We start from the raw sequence: 22,910 nt of genomic DNA on the forward strand, positions 1-22,910 counted from the left end.
TACCCCTATTTGATTTTGTGTTTATAACCCTGTAGTCACCTGACCAGAAGTCTTGTTTCTCCTGCCACCGAACTTCACTAATTCCCACTATATCTAACTCTAACCTATCCATTTCCCTTTTTAAATTTTCTAACCTACCTGCCCGATTAAGGTATCTGACATTCCACACTCCGATCCGTAGAACGCCAGTTTTCTTTCTCCTGATAACGGCATCCTCTTGAGTAGTCCCCGCCCGGGGATACGAATGGGGGACTATTTTACCTCCGGTATATTTTACCCAAGAGGACGCCATCATCATTTAATCATACAGTAAAGCTGCATGCCCTCGGGAAAAATTACGGCTGTAGTTTCCCCTTGCTTTCAGCCGTTCGCAGTACCAGCACAGCAAGGCCGTTTTGGTTATTGTTACAAGGCCAGATCAGTCAATCATCCAGACTGTTGCCCCTGCAACTACTGAAAAGGCTGCTGCCCCTCTTCAGGAACCACATGTTTGTCTGGCCTCTCAACAGATACCCCTCCGTTGTGGTTGTACCTACGGTACGGCTATCTGTATCGCAGAGGCACGCAAGCCTCCCCACCAATGGCAAGGTCCATGGTTCATGGGAGAGGGGGGGGGGGGACCCTGCATTTGTATTGGGTAGTTTGTGGGTGATTCCTAGTGCTGATACAGTGTTTTACCATTGGACATTTGGTCTGCCTGTGTTCCATTCCATATTTGAAATATTGTTGTTCCTCAGGTAGCCCAGATCCTGTTGGCGTTTCAATAGTAACTACCTTCCATGCATTGTCTGTAGTGGTAGCAGAGCACGGCCTTTCATCAATGGCTCTGAAATGTGCATCCTAGACTGGTTTGCACATACCTTTAGGGAACAAGCTTCACAGTTTAAGTTAGATCTAAACTGATGACTGGAACGCTTCTTGTTGATGATGATGTGATAGCAATGTCTTCAGTGCCATACAACTGCTCAGAGCAATCTTTGTTTTGTGTGCTTGTACAAATAACTTCATCAGTCTGGAGCTCTGATCTTCTTCAGTCTATGACTGCTTTTGATGCCTGCAATAAGACCCATCTGAAAACAACATTATTGACAACAGTCATTTAAAACTACAAATTTGAAGGACTGTGTTCTGTCATTGGTGGTTATTCTGGCAATACATTTTCCTCTCAGAAGTACTTATAATTTGCGACCTTCAGCACAATAGCTTTCATATCGTGGAACATAGTCGTTTTCAGCTAGAGATTATAAGCATTTAGAATTACTCAAAAATGAGCCCTGAATCAATTAGTACCCAAAAAGGTAGGCCATCATTGATGACATTCCCTGAGATCATGGTAAGTGTCATCTATAAAGTAGTTTCATCTCTAGTTACACCACCTCCATAGATGGTCACCCCACTCAGTGTTCCAGAATTTGCCAGCTAGAGAAGCAGCTGGGGAGCGATTTCATGTGGGATATGACTATGGGCTTCATCCCACTGGTCAGCTTTAATTGTCTGCCGTTAATCAGCGTGAATAGGTCTGTTGTGATGGTTGATATCTTGCAGCATAATAGTCTTCGAACACTCATCTTCTTTCTCTGTAGTACCATACAGTGTGTCCAGGATGTCCACAGTGGAAACATTGTCATGCTATCCTCCATGTTCTAAATGTTTGTTCTTTTTTGAAAGTTGTCCTTGGTGGAAGAGCTGGTTTGTCATTTGATGGAGCGTAAGTCCTAGTTGGCCAAGTCCATTCTTTGTTATGTGCTTGACTAGTGGCAGAGATTGGTGCTAGACATTGATACACCTCTACTTAAACATTCCTAGTACTTCCTGACATACCGGGTCAGAATTTGTGGCTGATCTGTTGTGTACTGGGTCCAACATTTCTGGTTGCCATAAACTGCTGTATCTCTTTTCTTACTCTGACACATGAGAGACGGGGGTCTTGGCGGTCTTCCACAACTACCATAGAAATAACATTTGGGAGTAGGTCACACATCATTCGTCTGTCTCTTTTCTGTTGCATTTTCTCAATGTGCTGTCAGATTGATATTGTTGTGGTGTTGACATGTCTTCTGTAACTCCTTTTGTTAAGTGAGAGATTTTGGTGGCTTCTGTAATAATTGGATTTATAATGTGACATAGGCCAAAACATTCTGTAAGACAGCTCTGTTTGTCAGTTGGTCTTCTGCTAAGCAAAGCACACTTGCTGCTAATTTTCACCAGATGTTTTCCTCAGTTCAGCCTGGAATTTGTCTCTGTGTAAAGTAAAAATACACATTTGTCAAACACAACATATCATTGCACCTGCTGCAATTAGTGTTTCAGTCAAATCATGATGGACACATGATATGCAGCAGAATGATGTACTGCTTATATTCCAGGTACTACACTCCTGGAAATTGAAATAAGAACATCGTGAATTCATTGTCCCAGGAGGGGGAAACTTTATTGACACATTCCTGGGGTCAGATACATCACATGATCACACTGACAGAACCACTGGCACATAGACACAGGCAACAGAGCATGCACAATGTCGGCACTAGTACAGTGTATATCCACCTTTCGCAGCAATGCAGGCTGCTATTCTCCCATGGAGACGATCGTAGAGATGCTGGATGTAGTCCTGTGGAACGGCTTGCCATGCCATTTCCACCTGGCGCCTCAGTTGGACCAGCGTTCGTGCTGGACGTGCAGACCGTGTGAGACGACGCTTCATCCAGTCCCAAACATGCTCAATGGGGGACAGATCCGGAGATCTTGCTGGCCAGGGTAGTTGACTTACACCTTCTAGAGCACGTTGGGCGGCACGGGATACATGCGGACGTGCATTGTCCTGTTGGAACAGCAAGTTCCCTTGCCGGTCTAGGAATGGTAGAACGATGGGTTTGATGACGGTTTGGATGTACCGTGCACTATTCAGTGTCCCCTCGACGAGCACCAGAGGTGTACGGCCAGTGTAGGAGATCGCTCCGCACACCATGATGCCGGGTGTTGGCCCTGTGTGCCTCGGTCGTATGCAGTCTTGATTGTGGCGCTCACCTGCACGGCGCCAAACACGCATACGACCATCATTGGCACCAAGGCAGAAGCGACTCTCATCGCTGAAGACGACACGTCTCCATTCGTCCCTCCATTCACGCCTGTCGCGACACCACTGGAGGCGGGCTGCACGATGTGGGGGCGTGAGCAGAAGACGGCCTAACGGTGTGCGGGACCGTAGCCCAGCTTCATGGAGACGGTTGCGAATGGTCCTCGCCGATACCCCAGGAGCAACAGTGTCCCTAATTTGCTGGGAAGTGGCGGTGCGGTCCCCTACGGCACTGCGTAGGATCCTACGGTCTTGGCGTGCATCCGTGTGTCGCTGCGGTCCGGTCCCAGGTCGACGGGCACATGCACCTTCCGCCAACCACTGGCGACAACATCGATGTACTGTGGAGACCTCACGCCCCACGTGTTGAGCAATTCGGCGGTACGTCCACCCGGCCTCCCGTATGCCCACTATACGCCCTCGCTCAAAGTCCGTCAACTGCACATACGGTTCACGTCCACGCTGTCGCGGCATGCTACCAGTGTTAAAGACTGCGATGGAGCTCCGTATGCCACGGCAAACTGGCTGACACTGACGGCGGCGGTGCACAAATGCTGCGCAGCTAGCGCCATTCGACGGCCAACACCGCGGTTGCTGGTGTGTCCGCTGTGCCGTGCGTGTGATCATTGCTTGTACAGTCCTCTCGCAGTGTCCAGAGCAAGTATGGTGGGTCTGACACACCAGTTTCAATGTGTTCTTTTTTCCATTTCCAGGAGTGTATTTGTGTTGGTAACAGCTTGCATGTAGCCTAATTGGAGCAACAGTTCCTCACTGACACTGAAAACAGTGTTACATGGGTTCTGAAATTTTGTGAACTGCCGGGCCTCATTTGTAAAGTGCTGGGGTGGAAAGACGGATGTAATGTATTATAAATTACTCCACATGTGGGGACCGCTGTTTCCTGTCTGTCCTCCCCCCCCCCCCCCCCCCCCCCCAAAAAAAAAAAAAAAAATGTACCAATGGCAAGCTGACTTTTTGTGGGGGTGCTGTCAGATCATGATGTTGAGAGCTCCACATTCAAAATCATAATCACCTAATCACCATCATCAGAGTCATTGTGTTGTAGATATTCTGAATTACCAGAGTACACCACCAAACAATGTCATGTCACAACCATGATTCTCCTGGGCAGAAGCACTGATATTTATACAGAAATATAATATCCCAGAATATGCAAACATAAGAAATGATAAATACTGAATAACAAATATTGCTGGTGATTGGATTTGAATTGGCGACCCACAGTGTGCCAGCTGTCACATTAACTGCTACTTCACTGTGCATGCAGCACAGCTCACAGAAATGTCATTCAAACTCACTTTTGCTAAAGAGAAAAAGATACTGCCACATACCCAGTGGGAAACTCTGAGGCCCAGCCTCAAGCATTATTGCTAATTTAACAAGCTTAATACTTACCGAAATTCCACACTAAGAGTTCACTGCTAAAAACCACATCTGGAAGAAATAGGAAGTGCAATTATGTAGTCATTCTATCAGATTATGAAGAGAAAGCTGCAGCTACCAGCTCAAGATGGCGTCTCCAAACCCAACTATGTAAATGGGAATTTCACTCTCATGGATTGTTTTGGGAACAGTAATATTCATTGCTTATAGTGGCTTGTTTGTTAGGACAGAGTAGGTTTACTCTATTTGATATTGTTGTCTTCTCCAGGATTCAAATGCTGTATCACACAGTGCTCTTTTGTTCGAATGGCCAAAGATAGACTCTGCTTCCACTTATTCAGTGTAAATAGCAACAGGAACCCTATCTGGTCAAGTAGCCCTTCGTCTATCGATTACCTGGAGTTATTTTGCGTGCACACACTCACATATTTCTATGCATCTGTCGTAGTGACAGTTGTGTGGTGGTTGAAAGGAACTTATTTGTAATCTTTGGTAAAGCAGTTTCAGAAGACACATTCAGAAAAATTTATACAAAAGGCTGGAGTCTCTCATGTAAGTAATTTGGTTAGCAGTTGAGCATCTGGTAAACTATTCTACATTTGTAGATGATTATTTTATGTTTTACTGCTCCTTAACCAGCCTCACAACTGTAACTTGTATGTTACAGTTAAGGCTTTAGAGCAGGGGTTTCTAACTATGTGTGGCAGCTCCCAGGGTGTCAAGCCTTACAGTGATGGTGGTTTCTTAAAAATAATAATTTGATGTATTTTCATTCTGAGTGAATGAACAACATGTGCGTTCGTAGTGATATCTAATGTGCATTAGTAGTGATATCTAGCAGAACAGAGGTTAAGTGTCATTGCCATGGCAATGTGGTAAAAAACATTTAAATCATACCACATGTCAAACTTCCTGGCAGATTAAAACTGTGTGCCTGACCGAGACTCGAACTCGGGACCTTTGCTTTTCGTGGGCAAATGCTCTGCCACCTAAGCTACCCAAGCACGACTCACGATCCATCCTCACAGCTGCAGTGCTGCCAGTACCTGGTCTCCTACCTTCCAAACTTCGCAGAAGCTCTCCTGTGAACTTTGCAGAACTAGCACTCCTGGAAGAAAGGATATTGCGGAGACATGGCTTAGCCACAGCCTGGGGGAATGTTTCCAGTATGAGATTTTCACTCTGCAGCAGGGTGTGCCAGGAAGTTTGATATCAGCCCACACTCCACTGCAGATTGAAAATCTCATTCAGTCTCCATACTACTTGTCGTCAAATAGTACTACATGTCTCATCTGTTTTTATTCACTAACGATCAGTGTGAAGGCTAGCTTCATTGAATGCAGATTGTCTATAATTGTTGTTTGTCATCTGCAATTTGTGTTTTTCTGTCAGCATGAACAAATTTTACATGTAAGAACAAAACACGATATTTCAAATCTGCCATACAGTTCTGAAGACATAATAGATAAAAATGCAGGAAATATGATAATTGCTGTTGGAAATGAAGAACAACCACAATGTGTTGTCTGTATCAAAGTCCTAGCTCGTGAAAGCATGGTTCCTAGTAAATGCAAAAGATATTTGGAGTTAAGTCTCAGTAATTTGGTAAGAAAACCATGAGAATACTTTCCTCACAAGTTTAAAGAAATGAGAAGAAAAGACAAAAAAACCTTTCAGAGTTTCCTGCTATATTAAAACTACACTCCTGGAAATGAAAAAAGAACACATTGACACAGGTGTGTCAGACCCACCATACTTGCTCCGGACACTGCGAGAGGGCTGTACAAGCAATGATCACACGCACGGCACAGCGGACACACCAGCAACCGCGGTGTTGGCCGTCGAATGGCGCTAGCTGCGCAGCATTTGTGCACCGCCGCCGTCAGTGTCAGCCAGTTTGCCGTGGCATACGGAGCTCCATCGCAGTCTTTAACACTGGTAGCATGCCGCGACAACGTGGACGTGAACTGTATGTGCAGTTGACGGACTTTGAGCGAGGGCGTATAGTGGGCATGCGGGAGGCCGGGTGGACGTACCGCCCAATTGCTCAACACGTGGGGCGTGAGGTCTCCACAATACATCGATGTTGTCGCCAGTGGTCGGCGGAAGGTGCATGTGCCCGTCGACCTGGGACCGGACCGCAGCGACGCACGGATGCACGCCAAGACCGTAGGATCCTACGCAGTGCCGTAGGGGACCGCACTGCCACTTCCCAGCAAATTAGGGACACTGTTGCTCCTGGGGTATCGGCGAGGACCATTCGCAACCGTCTCCATGAAGCTGGGCTACGGTCCCGCACACCGTTAGGCCGTCTTCTGCTCACGGCCCAACATCGTGCAGCCCGCCTCCAGTGGTGTCGCGACAGGCGTGAATGGAGGGACGAATGGAGACGTGTCGTCTTCAGCGATGAGAGTCGCTTCTGCCTTGGTGCCAATGATGGTCGTATGCGTGTTTGGCGTCGTGCAGGTGAGCGCCACAATCAGGACTGCATACGATCGAGGCACACAGGGCCAACACCCGGCATCATGGTGTGGGGAGCGATCTCCTACACTGGCCGTACACCTCTGGTGATCGTCGAGGGGACACTGAATAGTGCACGGTACATCCAAACCGTCATCGAACCCATCGTTCTACCATTCCTAGACCGGCAAGGGAACTTGCTGTTCCAACAGGACAATGCACGTCCGCATGTATCCCGTGCCGCCCTACGTGCTCTAGAAGGTGTAAGTCAACTACCCTGGCCAGCAAGATCTCCGGATCTGTCCCCCATTGAGCATGTTTGAGACTGGATGAAGCGTCATCTCACGCGGTCTGCACGTCCAGCACGAACGCTGGTCCAACTGAGGGGCCAGGTGGAAATGGCATGGCAAGCCGTTCCACAGGACTACATCCAGCATCTCTACGATCGTCTCCATGGGAGAATAGCAGCCTGCATTGCTGCGAAAGGTGGATATACACTGTACTAGTGCCGACATTGTGCATGCTCTGTTGCCTGTGTCTATGTGCCTGTGGTTCTGTCAGTGTGATCATGTGATGTATCTGACCCCAGGAATGTGTCAATAAAGTTTCCCCTTCCTGGGACAATGAATTCACGGTGTTCTTATTTCAATTTCCAGGAGTGTATTAAAACTGTGTGGCAGACCGGGCCTCAACTCAGGGGCCTTTGGCTACACTGGGCAAGTGCTCTACCAACTGAGCTACCAAAACATTACGCATAACCTCCCTCACAGCTCCAGTTCCCCCAATACCTCGTCTCCTATCTTCCAAACTTCACAGAAGTTGTCCTGCTTCAATTCCGGAAATAGCACTCCTGGAAGGAGACATGGCATAGCCACAGCCAGGAGGGAGGGGCGGGTTTCATTCTGAAAATAAAACTTTCACTAAACAAACTACAATTCCTACCAAGTCATTTCTTTCATCTTACAACATTGCCTCCCATGTAGTAAAGAGAAAGAGACCTTATTTTACCAGCTGCTGTGGACATTGTATCTATTATGATAGGTGTGTCTGCTGCCAGGCTACTGGCAAGTGTGTCTTTGAATGCTCAATGTGGCTGACAACATTATTGATCAGTTGAGTCAAAAACTCAAACTTAGTGGTGATTTCACTATTCATTTTGAAAAATAGAACAGAAATATTTCACTTACCTAACAAATTGTTGCGCAGTTGACACAGATTTACGTGATCCTCACACCTCTCAAACAGATAAGTTGTTAACAACTTTTGGGAACCTCATCTAATTGGTTCTTTAATCACTCGGATGAAACAGAGTGATACTAGTACAAATGTCAGTAGTCTTGATTGTGGTACAGTCCATTAGTAATTAAAGAATCAGTTCCAGTTGACCAACAACCATTTCAGATCTAGGAAACAAACAGAAAAATTGTCTTTCAAGTTGGTAACTTAGTAAAAACTTCCAGTAAATTTTTAGGTCATAGCATATTTTTAAGACATACTAAAACATCAAAAGCAATACAACAATTTACCATGCTGTGACTCTCATTGGTGCTTGAGATATCAGGCAGTGTTAACCACTACGAAATCATTAACTATGAGTCTATTGACAAAATATCCTAAATCTGACCAGACCACGTGTCGGCATATAGAACCAGCTGGAGACTTACCATGCGCATCAGTCACTATCAGTTTCTGAGTTACAATCAACAGTTGACATACAAGGACACACAGTTCACAAATTTAAGAACTGTACAGCAAGAACTACCTTTAAAATAACTGTTATAAAGAAATGGAGCCAGTTACAAAAAGAACATCCAATTGAGAATCCCAATATAAATATAAAATTCACGAAAAATGTGTCAAGATTATGTATATACAGACACAATTATCAGACAGGAAGCTACCTAAAATGTAGAAATGATGAAAGCAAAACAAAGGGAAGTGTCAGGAAGTGTAATTGTAGTCATTTGAATGAATAAATGTAAATAAAGGCAGTGGTTCACTATAATAGTAAAATCATTGTCAAATGCCAGAGTTCGTCCACCCTTCCTGCAGATGTGTTTAAACAGGGGCAGTGTGAGTAGTGGAACAGGCCTTAAGAATGATGGCAACTCTGCATTGGCGATCTTCAATATGAATTAGTCCCAAACACTAAAAAGTTCTTAGTTTTGGAGTGTGTAAAGTTAGTTGTAGGGACTGTGGCTGTTACTATATTGTCCAGGCACATCACACCTCTTTCCAGAATAAGACAGATTTTAGTGTGCATATTCTGTTAAGGATACTGGCCATAATATGCAAGTGTTGCACACTGCACCCAAAGGAAAGGCACATGATAAAAGAAACTTCCGGGCTAATTCAGAATGTGAAATGTGATTTTCCTGAGAACTATTACTTCAATATTTTTTGCGATTTGCCATAAATAGTTGAAGCTTTTTGTTTTAACATCATTAATATGCCGAAGTAAAGAAAATCCAAACTTCACATGTGATCTGCAGAGAAGACTACCAATACATAGTTCTTATGTGCCTTATGGCTGTCTGCACCCATGTCGTGACATTGACACTGATTTGTAAGCCTGCAAAAAGGTGGCACTCAGCTACAGTGGATAACATTTGGCAATTGACAACATAATACACGCCCTCAGCTTTTAGTTATGAAGTTGGTGACTCAAGAGGAGCTAGGCTACAACAATCAAATGAGATCTTGCTTTCTCTGTTTCTATTGTGGCAAGTTTAAGACATCACTAAAGTGTAAAAATTTCATTACAGAAATGTCATAAGCAAAAATTAGGGATGTTCTCTTTCATCCTTGGAAACAACATACTATCTTCTTCCTCCTCCCTGTAGCAAAATGCAATAGTTTAATATTCTTGTATACTTTGAGAGTTTTGGGGCTATCCGTAAATTAATATTTTGTAAAGCTATGTTCAAGTAAAACTTTATATGATTTGGTGGTTCAGTGACTGTCGGATGACAAATAGTGATGTTCTGGGGTCAGACCCTAGTCATATATGAGTCTTTTGTGACAGTTTGCCTTATATTTATCTCTGACTATGATTTGAATGTGAAAAAAATTGCAAATTCCTGCTTTTAATTAATTCCATTTTGAACAGTAGGCCCCCTTTAAATGATTCAATGAGTTAGTTCTCAGTTTAGAGGAAGGGGCACTGACAAACCACCTCCAAATGGTCCATGTCTAGTTATTGTTTTTGTAAGTGACATTTGGAAATTTACATTTACCTATGTGACCCTCTCTACATATGGTACTTAAGTTTATTACTTACACTGCCTCTGGTGTATTTTTAACACCCTGGTATTTGTGTTCAGCCAGAAATTAAAAGAGAACCTCACAACATACTTCACAGATTTGCTTGCATTTAATAACCACATCCAGTAAATTTTAGGTGGGGTATGAACTGCTAGTAAAGAATTCCAGTTGCATTGTTCTGCTTCAGCATATGTCCCACACATTTGTGCACATTGATCTCCACAGTTATATAAATTCCACATTCCTCTCTTAGCAGCCATTCTTTGATTTGTTATCATGTTCAAAATTGAGCCAGAAGTGTACCTCTTCAAGAGATTTCTCAGAAACGAAGATCACTCATATTGTGGTTGTGTGAAGTCCGTAGTTTTCTCAGCATGGTAGACAGACACTAAGATCCCAGGCATTCAAGTGAAGCAACAATTCCAGTTTTGTTCACAATATTTTGACAGCTGACATCAAAATACTGTGAACAAAAAAATCTTGGTTGCACACTGAGAAAGATATTTCTATGAGAGAATTATTCCAGGGAGAAAATTCATACTTTAGCTGAAAATTCATTGATGATTATTGTATTTCAGGAGATAGTTGTTTGATGCAAAAGGGGAACTGTGCAACATATGCTCCATTATAATATAAAATCAGTGCTGGATTATGTCTGACAACTAGAAGAAAATACGTAATCTTCACACAAGGTGGAAATAATAAGTGCTGGTCCTTGCTACTAACGGAGGTTGAGTAGTGGGGCTACAAACAGATGTCTAGGTTTTGTTACAGTCCTCTTAACTTTTCCAGAGCTATTGATTGACTAGTTGCTGAAGTTGTAAAAAAAATGAGCAGTCTGCTTGTTCTGTTCTGTTATCAAAGTCTGTGAAACAGAATGCAAACAAATCTTTTTATGCAATATTTAGTTACAGTGACAGAAAGACCCGTTAGTGTATGATTAATGATTGCAGAACAACCATTGGAGGCAGTTACTTCCATAAAATATCTAGGATTATGCTTACGGGGACAGTTTGAAGTGGAACAATGACATAAAGTTAATTGCTGGTAAGGCAGATGCCAGACTGAAATGCATTGGAAGAATCCTCAGGAAATGTACTCCATAAACGGAGGGTGTAGCTTCCAAAACACTCATGCGAGCAGTACTTCAATATTGCTCATCAGTGGGGGTTCATACTAGGTAGGATTGATAGAGGAAATAGGGAACATCCAAAGAGCAGCAACACATTTCATTGCAGGTCCATTTACTAAGTGCAAAAGTGTTGCAGAGATGCTCACCTAATTCTAGTGGCAGACATTGCAAGAGATACATTGTGCATCGTGGTGTGGTTTACTGTTGATGTTCCAAGAGCATATGTTCCTGGCAGAGCCAATCAATATATTGCTTCTTCCTATGTGTATCTTGCGGAAAGACAATAAAGATAAAATCAAAGAGATTCAAGTCCACACTAAGTGTTACCAACAGTTGTTCTTTCTGCGAACCATTGGTGACTGGAATAAGAAAAGGGGGAAGTGACACCGGTACAAAAAGTATCCTTTGCGACACACTGTGAGGCGAGGTTGCTTGCAGAGTATTGATGTATATGTAATTTTTGAGTCACTGTGACCTAAAAGGTAGTTGTTTCATATAGAAACATTATTTTATTGTTTTCAAGCCAGCATCCCCTTTCTCTGATAACCTCATTGTAAATGGCATGTTAGATTCCATACTTCTCTTCTGCTATTGTTTTCTCCTTATTTACTTTTTCCTTCTCTCATTAGCACGTTTTTTTTTATGTTTCCTTTGTCTGTATTGTTCACTGCATCTTTCCCTCTTTTTCCTGTTGTTGTCCTTTTTCTCATCTGTTCCTTTTATGGTTAGTCTCTCCTTTGATATCTAGGGTTGCTGGGTGTTCTACTGGATAACAGTGTCGTTCTTGCACGATATTTCGGTAGCGTAGCTTGTTACCTTCGTCAAGTGCAACCTGGTCTGAGGTCTCAGGTCACACCTGATGAAGGTAACGAGCTATGCTAGCGAAATATTGTGCAAGAACGACGCTGTTATCCGGCAGAACACCCGACAACCCAAGATGTCATTAGATCACTGGGAAAGCCTGAAGAATTACAGCCTCTCCTTTGCTTCTTTGTGACTTGTACATTCCCCCTCTGCCAGTTCACACATTTCTAGCTTTTGACCTTTTTTTTCTATGCTGGCATCTCATTATTGATTTTCTTCATTTCCTACCTTGTTGCTTCTTCCTTGAATCGAGGTCTTCGTGACTAAACCAGTTTTTCACACAGGGCTTTTTTTTTTCCTGATAAGGTTAATTTAATGAAAGTCAGCCTGTTGTCACTTTTTGTGCTTAAATGTTTCAAATTGCACCCATGTCCATTAGTCACACCAATATGTCTTTATCCATGAAGCAGGGAATTTTAATAATCTTGTCTACCACTGTAAGACATTGCTTAGACTATTCAAGGCAGCGCCTGAGTGTCACTTGTGCACTGGCTTAATTTGGGCATCATCTGTAAAGGGTCAATGTATGTTGAAATGATTGATTCACAAGAACAGGCTCACCTTCATTATTATTGTTGGTATCACTTGAAAACGCTGTCAACTTCACTTCGTTACAAGTCTAATGGTGTAACTGTCACTGGGTTCATCCTCAGAAACATAAAAACATTCATTCACGCTGTCATCTGAATCTTCATTCTCAGTAGGAACATCTGAATAGTCACCATCATAAAGCTCTGAAATTATTTCAGATTCATTCATTTCCATATGTTTTGTGAATAGTTGTTGTTGTTGTGGTCTTCAGTCATGAGACTGGTTTGATGCAGCTCTTCATGCTACTCTATTCTGTGCAAGCTTCTTCATCTCCCAGTACCTACTGCAACCTACATCCTTCTGAATCTGCTTGTGAATAGGGCTATCGCTAATAGCAGGAGGAACCTCAGGACAAAAATAGTAACTATTTGAAATATAAAAATACATTCAAAATGCTAAACAAGCAAAAAGTACACAAAGGCAGTCAAATCTGATACATTGAGTACTAGTGTAAACATCTAAATGTATGAAGTAGTTGAAATATATCACAACAGACTGCATCTACAGACAGTGTATAGAAAACACTAATTATCTTGAGATCAATTCTTAACAGATGGAGCACGAAACATGAGTAAACTTTGGGTCCATTGCAATGTATTAGTAACCACTGTGCCTCGTCTACTTGAAGGAAGTTTTAATATCTTAATTGTAAGAATCTAAAAAATTTTCAAAAACATGGTAAACACATACTTTTTCGTACTGAAAGTGTTACGATCAGAAATACTTGGTTCTTTTGTGATTTCTGGGAATCAAATTCATCATTTCTGCTTGATATTCATGCTGAAGTGCTTTAATAGAGAAGAAAAAAATATTCAAACAAACAGTACTTGGGTACCACCACCAGCAAATATCAAAATTAAAACAAAGTAAATTGAATGTTAGCTGGTACATGACAGCAATGTTGGAAGCTAATTATGGTAGTGCAGTCACTGTCTCTATAGTGAATATAAGTAACATTCAAGATTATTTTATTGATCTCTTTGAAATTGCACCTTTTACAATAGAATAGGGGTACTACGTTCTTCTTCATAGTAAGCCTCACAACCATAAATTTGTTGAATGATGTTTCTCTACTTATGATCTATTATTTATTTAGACCTCTCCTTGTGCTTGAAAAAGAAACATTTTAGAGTTGTACCTAAAAGCAATGTACCATATGCATGAAAATATGCTATTATTTTTCTGCCCTAGTTTTGAGCAGTCAGCTTTTTTTCTTTAGGTTGCACTTAGGATAAGGCACTGGATTTTTTCTTTAGGTGGCCCCTACAATAAGTCAGTGACTGTGTTGTCACTCATTTTGTCTTAGAAAAGTAATACAACATTGTAAATGACCAACAGCACCCAACAATAATGGCAGTAAAGCCTCAGTTCATTCATTTGTACCACCAGTACAGTGTTTGTTCGCAAAGGCTTGGCGTAGCCTGACAACTATACACAGGACATAGGTGCTTATGCTATGTAATTGTCTTGGACATTTCCCTATGAACAACAGCTTTTCCCACACCCAAACGTGTTTAGTAGACTGGCTTATAGCTTTAACTTGCCTCTAGATCCTCTCGTTTGATTCCATACTACACAGACGCTACCCTCCAATGCTGCAGAGGGCACGTGTGGAATAAAAGACTTAACTGCACCACAGCCTCTTGTTTACAAGTGGAAATTGTTTTACTCTCCACAGAGAATATACTCTATGGATCATTTATAACAATTTAACACACCTGTCTCATTCTGTGACTGTGCTGCTAGCTCATATTCTGGGCCATTTTATTGCATGGATCATCATTTTTTTCTCACCCAGCTTGCTGTTTATTTTATATTATTGTTTTTCACTTGGACATATGAAGAAACAATTTATCACTGTGTTAGCTGAAGCAGTAATGAAGGAATAGGTATGGACTCACAGTTGTGAAACAACACTGGTGCAGAACAATTTTATTTGTGGTGGGTGCACTTTATACATTGGCATGCCCACTCAAGGTTTAAAATTGCCATGAATGTGACTTTTGACGAATGTCAAATTGGTGTCAAGTGTATTATGTATCTGAATATGCAAGTCTTAGCATTTCAGCCCACCCATACATACAATACATTCTGTATATAAGCAAAGATTATTCAGTAGGTGTCTCATTTGAAAATAGTATTTGAATGTTGGTCGTTGTGAGCAGGTAATATTCTGTGCATCTTGTAAGAAGGAGAAATGCCAACTGCCATCTGCCAGAATTTGACAGTGGTAGGTCCATGGCCTATTGAGACTGCATTACATTGTTCCCCATTATTGCTGCTCGCATTGGTGGGGTCCATGACAGTCATGTGAATATGGAATCAGTGGATTCAGGAGGACCCCACTCAGTGCTGTGCATGATATCTTGTGGCCCTGCACAATTAGTGCCTGAGAATGCAGACATATTGTTCCCTTGGCAGTTCAGGATTGTACAACCAAGGCATGCATATATGAAGTCAAGAGATGGTCTTGTTTGCAGTGAGACAAGTATCCACATAGACAGTGCAGTGATGTATGAAACACCATGGCGTTTTTCTTGGCAAATACGGTTGTGGCTTTCTGTGGTGCTGCAACAGTAGAAAGAGGCACACTGACAGTGTTGCTCCTTATATTAACTCTGGACACAGAATGGCATGACATCGTCTTTTCAGATTATTCCCAGTTCTGCGTGCAACATCATGATGGAGGTAACCCTTTTTGGAGACCATGAGGTTAACAGACATTGCCAGATTGCATTCGTTGTCATCATTGTGTGGGTAAATGTAATGGTATGGGAAGCCACTGGCTACACAACACAGCTTCCTTTGGTCCTCATAGTTATTAATTTTGGAAACAGCCATTACATTCCTTACATGATTAGGATTGTGACTGTGCCCAATTTTGAAGGGCCCCATGACATTATCATTCAACAAGATAACACAAGATCACATGTTGTCCTTGCTGTCCTTATCTACCTTGATACAGAGAGTTTGGGCTATTGCAATACAGATCTCTAGTCATTGCAAACATCCGATGTGGGTTGCATATCATCACTCGCCTGCCTCTGCAGTTGATGTGTCATGGCATAGAGTTGAAGCAGCATGAAATAAATTATCCATATCTGCCATTCAAGCTCAGTCTGACTAGGTGCCCAGCCAGGTTAGAGCCACTTTTGCTGCCAGAGGTAGGCACCTCTGTGTACAAAATTTCGTACCTTCTATACCCCCAGATCACCCACGAATTTAATCTCCTATTCATCCTATTACTCTGTATGGCCGAACAATAAGTACAATATTGTTATTTGCTGTCCTTCCTGGTGTTGCAATTTTCCATTGACCCTGAGTGAGTGTTAATAGTATATTACCCCCCACTGCCTCCATTTTCTACACAATGTCCTTCCATTACATTATATCATATTCTTCTCTGAAGGTACAGTTTCCAGATACGTATTCCTATGGTAATCATGTCAAAGATGAGAAAGTTGAGTTCAATACTTCTTGCACACGTTAAGACACAAACAGTGTATGAGACTATAATATCATTCACTGTTGCCATGGACTGCATCTAAACAGAAAGCGAAATGCCAAACTAGTTACCCAGATAAGTCTATTGGGTGGCAAAGCTAGTAAGAAAGAGGATCCAATAGCCCTAGGTTACAATCACGAGGCTTTTTTCAGGGGAAAGAACCATCACACTAGTGTTCAGAGCTGTAAATTGTATGAACCTGAGTCCTGTACACTTGGAGAAAAGGCAATCTGTGAAAAAATTATTAATCATTACAACATATTTCAGTAAATGCAATAGGTTATTTTAAACAATATAACTTAAATAAATGTGATTCAAGCAAAGTGGTAAATCAGAAAGAGAGAAGGCTATCAAAGACAAATCATCCATATGCACACGTATTATAAAAATGGGTGTATGTATGTGAAAAATGTAAGGAAAAAGATTGCTGCTCACCATAAAGATGACACATTAAGTTGCAGACAGACACAACAAAGAGACTGTTATGCATTTTGCTTTCGGCCAAAGCCTTGTTCAGAAAAGGAAGCACACACATTCATTCGCACAAACAAGCACACCTGACACACATAACCCCCATCTCTGGCAGCTTGGAGCAGAATGCCATTCCAGTCTGAACTAGATTAGATTAGATTAATACTTGTTCCATAGATCATGAATACGACACTTCGTAATGATGTGGAACGTGTCAGGTTAAAGAAAGATGTCTGTACAAGATATTACATTACACAAAATATTGCATGACACTAATGCTTAAGTTAGTTTTTTTCCCCTACCTTAATTTACATCTAAAAATTCAGCCAATGAGTAGAAGGAGATGTCATCTAGAAATTCTTTTAATTTATTTTTAAATGTTGGTTGACTATCTGTCAGGCTTTTGATGCTGTTTGGTAGGTGACCAAAGACTTTTGTGGCAGCATAATTTACCCCCTTCTGTGCCAAAGTCAGATTTAACCCTGCATAGTGAAGATCATCCTTTCTCCTGGTGTTATAGCTATGCACACTGCTATTACTCTTGAACTGGGCTGGATTATTAACAACAAATTTCATAAGTGAATATATATACTGTGAGGATCCCTAGCTCCTTAAATAGATGTCTGCAGGATGACCGTGGGTGGACTCCAGAAATTATTCTGATTACACGTTTTTGAGCAATGAATACTTTTCTACTCAATGATGAATTACCCCAGAATATGATACCATACGAAAGCAGTGAATGAAAGTAGGCATAGTAAGCTAATTTACTGAGATTCTTATCACCAAAATTTGCAATAACCCTAATAGCATACGTAGCCGAACTGAGACGTTTCAGCAGACCATCAGTGTGTTGCTTCCAGTTTAACCTTTCATCAATGGACACACCTAAAAATTTTGAAAATTCTACCTTAGCTACAGACTTCTGTTCAAAGTCTATATTTACTACTGGAGTTGTGCCATTTACTGTACGGAACTGTATATACTGTGTTTTATCAAAATTTAAAGAGAGTCCGTTAGCTGAGAACCACTTAACAATTTTGTGAAAAACATAATTTACAATTACATCACTATACTTGTATCATCAGCAAAAAGAACTAACTTTGCATCTTCATCAATATGGAATGGTAAGTCATTAATGTATATCAAAAACAGTAAAGGACCTAAGACCGAACCCTGTGGGACTCCGTACTTGATAGCCCCCCAGTTTGAGGAATCAGCTCTTGTATTAACATTACATGAACCACTTATTTCAACTTTCTGCATTCTTCCAGTTAAGTATGAATTAAACCATTTGTGCACTGCCCCCCTCAAACCATAATGATTTAGCTTATCTAAAAGAATTCCATGATTTACACAGTCAGAGGCCTTTGAGAGATCACAAAAAATACCAATGGGTGATGTCCGGTTATTCAGAGCATTTAATATTAGACCAGTGAAAGCGTAACTGATAAAACTGGCAGTCATGTGTGCATGAGGTGTGTTTGCTAGTGTGAATGAATGTGTGTCTGTTTCCTTTTCTGAAGAAAGTTTTGGCTGAAACCTAAATGTGTAACAGTGGTGTTGTTGTGCCTGTCTGCAACTCACCATGTCATCTTTACAGTGAGTAGCAGTTTGCCATTTTCCTTACATTGTTGATATTTGAACCTGGAGTTTCCATTGTTCAATATGTGTATGTATGTGTAAACATTTCACACCTCATCCTAAACCACTTTAACGATTTCCACCAAATTTGGTACACACATCCGTCACTGTTGGGCAACAATCGCTGTGGTTGTAAGAACCATCTACGTATCATAGTTCAGGAGGTGCAATGTCGTAAACACTGAGATACGGGGAAAAATGCTGCATTGTACATTACCTTTAAATTTATTAATTCTTTGCTGCTAACTCTATTCACAAACATTTCGCAGACAGTATCCACATATGCCACTGAATGTACCTACATAAATATATCATTGTATGATGTGTAGTTCAAGAGATATGACATCATTAACACTGAGGTGTGTGAAAAAATGTCGTTTCATAAATAATGTTTTAATACATTTATTCTTTACCACAAAGACACTCCTGTAGTTGAGTCAACTTAAGGAAACCCCTGACACCTGGCTGTGTATTTGACAGCTTTCAATTGTGAAACACAATTGCTGTAGGCGAAAACAATAGACATCTATAGAGCTATGAAGAGGTGTTACCATAGAGACACAAACACACGTGAGGCAGCTATGCCCAGTGTACAGAAACTGTTTCATAATTTCAAAGGAGTTCTCGCAAATACATGTAAATGAATTTTTTTTGGTATTACACTATAAAAGCATTTCTTTTTCTTCCCTATTTCTAATAGAAAATTGATGGAGTGAATACCTAGGTGATGCTGAGTTTGTCCACTAATTTACACACACAGTCTATCAGGAACTACATGACTTGTTACAGATATTCATAGAGGAACACTCACCACGTGTATTTGTAATAGCTGAACATGAACTAAAGTCCAATGAAATAATGTATAAAAACTAGCCTTTTACCAGCAGCTTTGCCCAAGCACTCATACGGCGCATATATGACACACATCCATGGCATCTCTGTTCTTCTCCTCCTCCCACTCCCTCTCCCTTCCCCCTCCCTCTGCCCCCCCTCCTCCCCCCCCCCCCTCTCTCTCTCTCTCTCTCTCTCTCTCTCTCTCTCTCTCTCTCTCTGTCCATTTTCCATGTCCTTCTGCCCCCATCTCTCTTTCCTTCACATCCATTTCCCTATGTCATTCCATCTCCTTCTGTCTCCTGTCTTTCCATCTCCTCCTCCCCCCCTCTCTCTCTCTGTCCATCTCCTCCTCTCCCCCTCTCTGTCCATTCCCTCCTCCCAACTCTCTCTGACCTCCTCCTCCACTCTCTTTGAGCGTCACCTCCTCCCCGTATCTCAGTCTGCCTGCTTCTCCCCTATGCTTCTCCCCTATCTCTCTCTTACTCCCACCTCTAACTGTCCATATCTGCTCTTGCTCACATATACCCCCTGGGATACCTTCTGATACTGCCCACACAACACGCTAGTTGTGAAGGGTGTCCTAGATGTCAGGTGTTACGTACCCTTTCTTGACCTCAGCTCCACCGTTATGTGAGCAAGGTGGTACTTCATCAACAGTACTTCTTTCCAGGCAATAAGCAGTATGTGTACCAAATGTGGTTGAAATCAAGCCAGTGGTTTAGGAGGAGATGTGCAGAATGCATACATTCACATATGCACCCATTTATATATAAATTAGAGGGCTACTTACTAGCAGATTATTATTACAGGCAAACCATAAATTTAGTGGTGTTGCAGTTTATGCAAGTAAACATATAGCAGTTAAAAAATTCTTTTCTTGAACACCATACCAAATAAGAGCCAATTAAAACGACAGGTGTTAAGCTCCAAATATGGTAATGATCTTAAGGTAGCAAGCCATAAATTGATTGAGGTATGTCATCCATCAAATGCTGATGTAATGTGATTCATAAATAGACTTAGTAGTTGAGTTTATCAGAGCAGTCCGGATGACTTTACTGTATTTGATGCTTTAACATAGAGACTAATTCAGATAGTAAACATGAAAGTCAGTGGTATGTTAAGCTCATATAGTCTTTTTAATGTAGTATGCTCAGACACTATAGTAATGGACACTTGCTCCGCTAGAATAGGTCATGCTATAATCAGGAAAAATGTTATGGATAACATAAATTACAGTAGCTTAGATTTTCTTTATAGTATCTGACCACATTTGTCATGTAATAGAGTACCTAAATTTGTCTGTGTTAAAAATGACTTGAATTTTTCTGCAGAAATGAACTCTGAATAGCTCAAATATTAATGCCTTTACATACAGATTTGCAGAGGAGAAAAGGGTTCTGAGTACCATGTGAAAGTGTCTGATGACCAATGGAACATTTTCTATTCAACCACCTTGAGACACTCTGACTATTGCTATCCCCTCAGAAAAATCCAGAAGATAGTAAATCATTGCTGAAATTGAAGTAATTCTTGAATAAAACTGTCACCAAATATGATTAGGCTCAGACAAATTATACCTGTATACTTTGCCTGAGCCTAATCATACAGCTTCATAAAGCTACTAATATGCAGATTTCTATTGGACAGTACAATCATGCTAAAAAGACTTTTGAAACTGAAATAGCTAACCTTATTAAACAGATTAATAGTATAGCAACACAGCAGTCTTATAAGTAAAGTATCCTGGGAGCAGAAGGATAAGTATTATTAATTTCTCAGGAATACAAATGTGGAAACATTCAGTATTAGTCATGATGGTAACATTGTGAAAAACTCGAATACTATATGTAATTTTTCAATAACTATTTCTCTTCTCCAGTTTATAAACAAACCCATATTACACTTGTACATGTCACCAGTTAGAATTTGGGGGTAAGCAAGCAGGAAGTATTCAAGGCAGTACATATCCTAAAGAAAAAAAATGTTTATCTCTATGGGATGGCATATCTAATGTAATTATGAAGATGTACTTAAAAGGAATCTCTAATTCTTCTTGTGTGCAACATTAGAGAAAACTTTTATACCTCAGTTTTTTTGAAAAAAATGTGTTGTGAGACCACTATATAAAAAGAAATGTAAGGAAGATGTCTCAGCTATTGACTAATATTATCAATTTCCACCTTCAGTAAGATATTTGATTGTATTAAACCGAACTAGCTTACTGCATGTACATTCTTAGCACCATTTCAGAAAAGAGTTAATCATGGCTACAGCAGTTACACATTTCCCCCAAGAAGTGTACTGTCCATTGGGCCAGAATATGTACCTGATAAAAGCTTTCGACTTGATCAACCATAGGTTGCTTCTGAAATAAAGGTGATGTCATATTGTACTGGGGATCCGCTTGTTTATCTTTTAAGCCTTACACCTGTTGATTTATAAACAGTGACATAGTGATACAAGGTTACCTCAGGGCCCAGTTCTTGGTTTCTTTCTGTTGCTCACAGATATTAAAGACATTTCACAACACATTAACTCGCATACAATAAGTTATTAACATGGCATTGTAGTTTTATTCTGTAGTAGAGACTGTAAGGAGCTAGAGTCTTTCGCTACCAGTGGTGTTACGGAATTAATTAAATACTTCAGTGATGAGGGCATCAAGGTGAATATTACCAAATATAGTTATTGGCATTTAAAACAGGCAGTTCTCATCATATCATTGTAAATAATTTATGTAATACCTTGGCAACATAATCTGGCAGCTGTGAATTTCTGGATGTGTATGTGGATGAAAATCTGAGATAGATAAACCACATCAATTTTGCATGTGTGAAAGTCTGTAGTAGCGTATATCTCATCAACCAGATCACAAAGATAGTTCCTAACTGAACATTATTTCTTATGTATCAACCAGAGTTATCAAGTACAGTGAAGTACATGGTCGCAATAACAGGATAAAATGTGATAGTGTTCAGCATAGAACAAAATTAAAAGTGACAGGTTGAAGCCCATACATAAATGGTTTGATTTGTTTTATCATGCTACCAGACTCTTAAAGAACATATAAAGTGAATGATTTCAATACAAAATTAAAATCTTTTCTGATAAGAAAAAACTATAGTCATTCAGTGACTTTTAAAGCAGTGCTTGTGATATATACCTGCAGCATATCAACTTTACAGTAATAGATACATAAAGTAAATTACAGGGTGTATACGACCCGAGAAATCCGGGAAAAACCCGGGAATTTTTTCATCCGGGAGAAAACTGGGAAAAACCCAGGAATTTTTCAGAATTCCAGAAATTTTCCATTGTTTTTGTTATCAGTTAAAGTTTTGTGATTTTGACTGGTAAGAACCGATACTCAGCAAAGTATATTACTAATCATTTTTTTCATTTTGTGGTGCAGTTCTTCTTGTTGTCTCCGTGCTTGCTAAGATATTACTGTATCCCGTGCGAGAATGTACGATGAATTTCTTAAATCACAGAGCGTTATATGTGAAAGGTTAGCTTCTCTTGTACATTAATCTTACAGACCAATATTATATGTGAAAGCTTTGCATTTCGTGTAGCAACACTACGTATATTAATTTAAACCGTTAACTTTTTCTATTTGTGTGTTCGTGCTACTTAACAGTGATGTTGCTATTGGCTGACTA

The 22,910-nt window shown here is 40.8% G+C and overlaps 1 protein-coding gene and 1 long non-coding RNA gene across 4 annotated transcripts in view; one reads left to right on the plus strand and one right to left on the minus strand.

Moving 5' to 3' along the window:
* The window catches only part of LOC126354165 (biorientation of chromosomes in cell division protein 1-like 1), an 89,999-nt gene that overhangs the window by 16,880 nt on the left and 50,209 nt on the right, over positions 1–22,910 (plus strand). The gene's annotated exons all lie outside the window — the stretch shown is intronic.
* LOC126354166 (uncharacterized) overlaps positions 1–22,910 on the minus strand; it is a 92,111-nt gene that overhangs the window by 13,858 nt on the left and 55,343 nt on the right. For both annotated transcript variants that reach the window (XR_007565268.1, XR_007565269.1), the window contains one exon: positions 8,128–8,343. This is a non-coding gene — a long non-coding RNA (uncharacterized LOC126354166). The remainder of the gene's footprint in view (positions 1–8,127; positions 8,344–22,910) is intronic.

This window comes from Schistocerca gregaria, chromosome 3 (genome assembly GCF_023897955.1).
Source record: "Schistocerca gregaria isolate iqSchGreg1 chromosome 3, iqSchGreg1.2, whole genome shotgun sequence".
Lineage (NCBI taxonomy): Eukaryota > Metazoa > Arthropoda > Insecta > Orthoptera > Acrididae > Schistocerca > Schistocerca gregaria.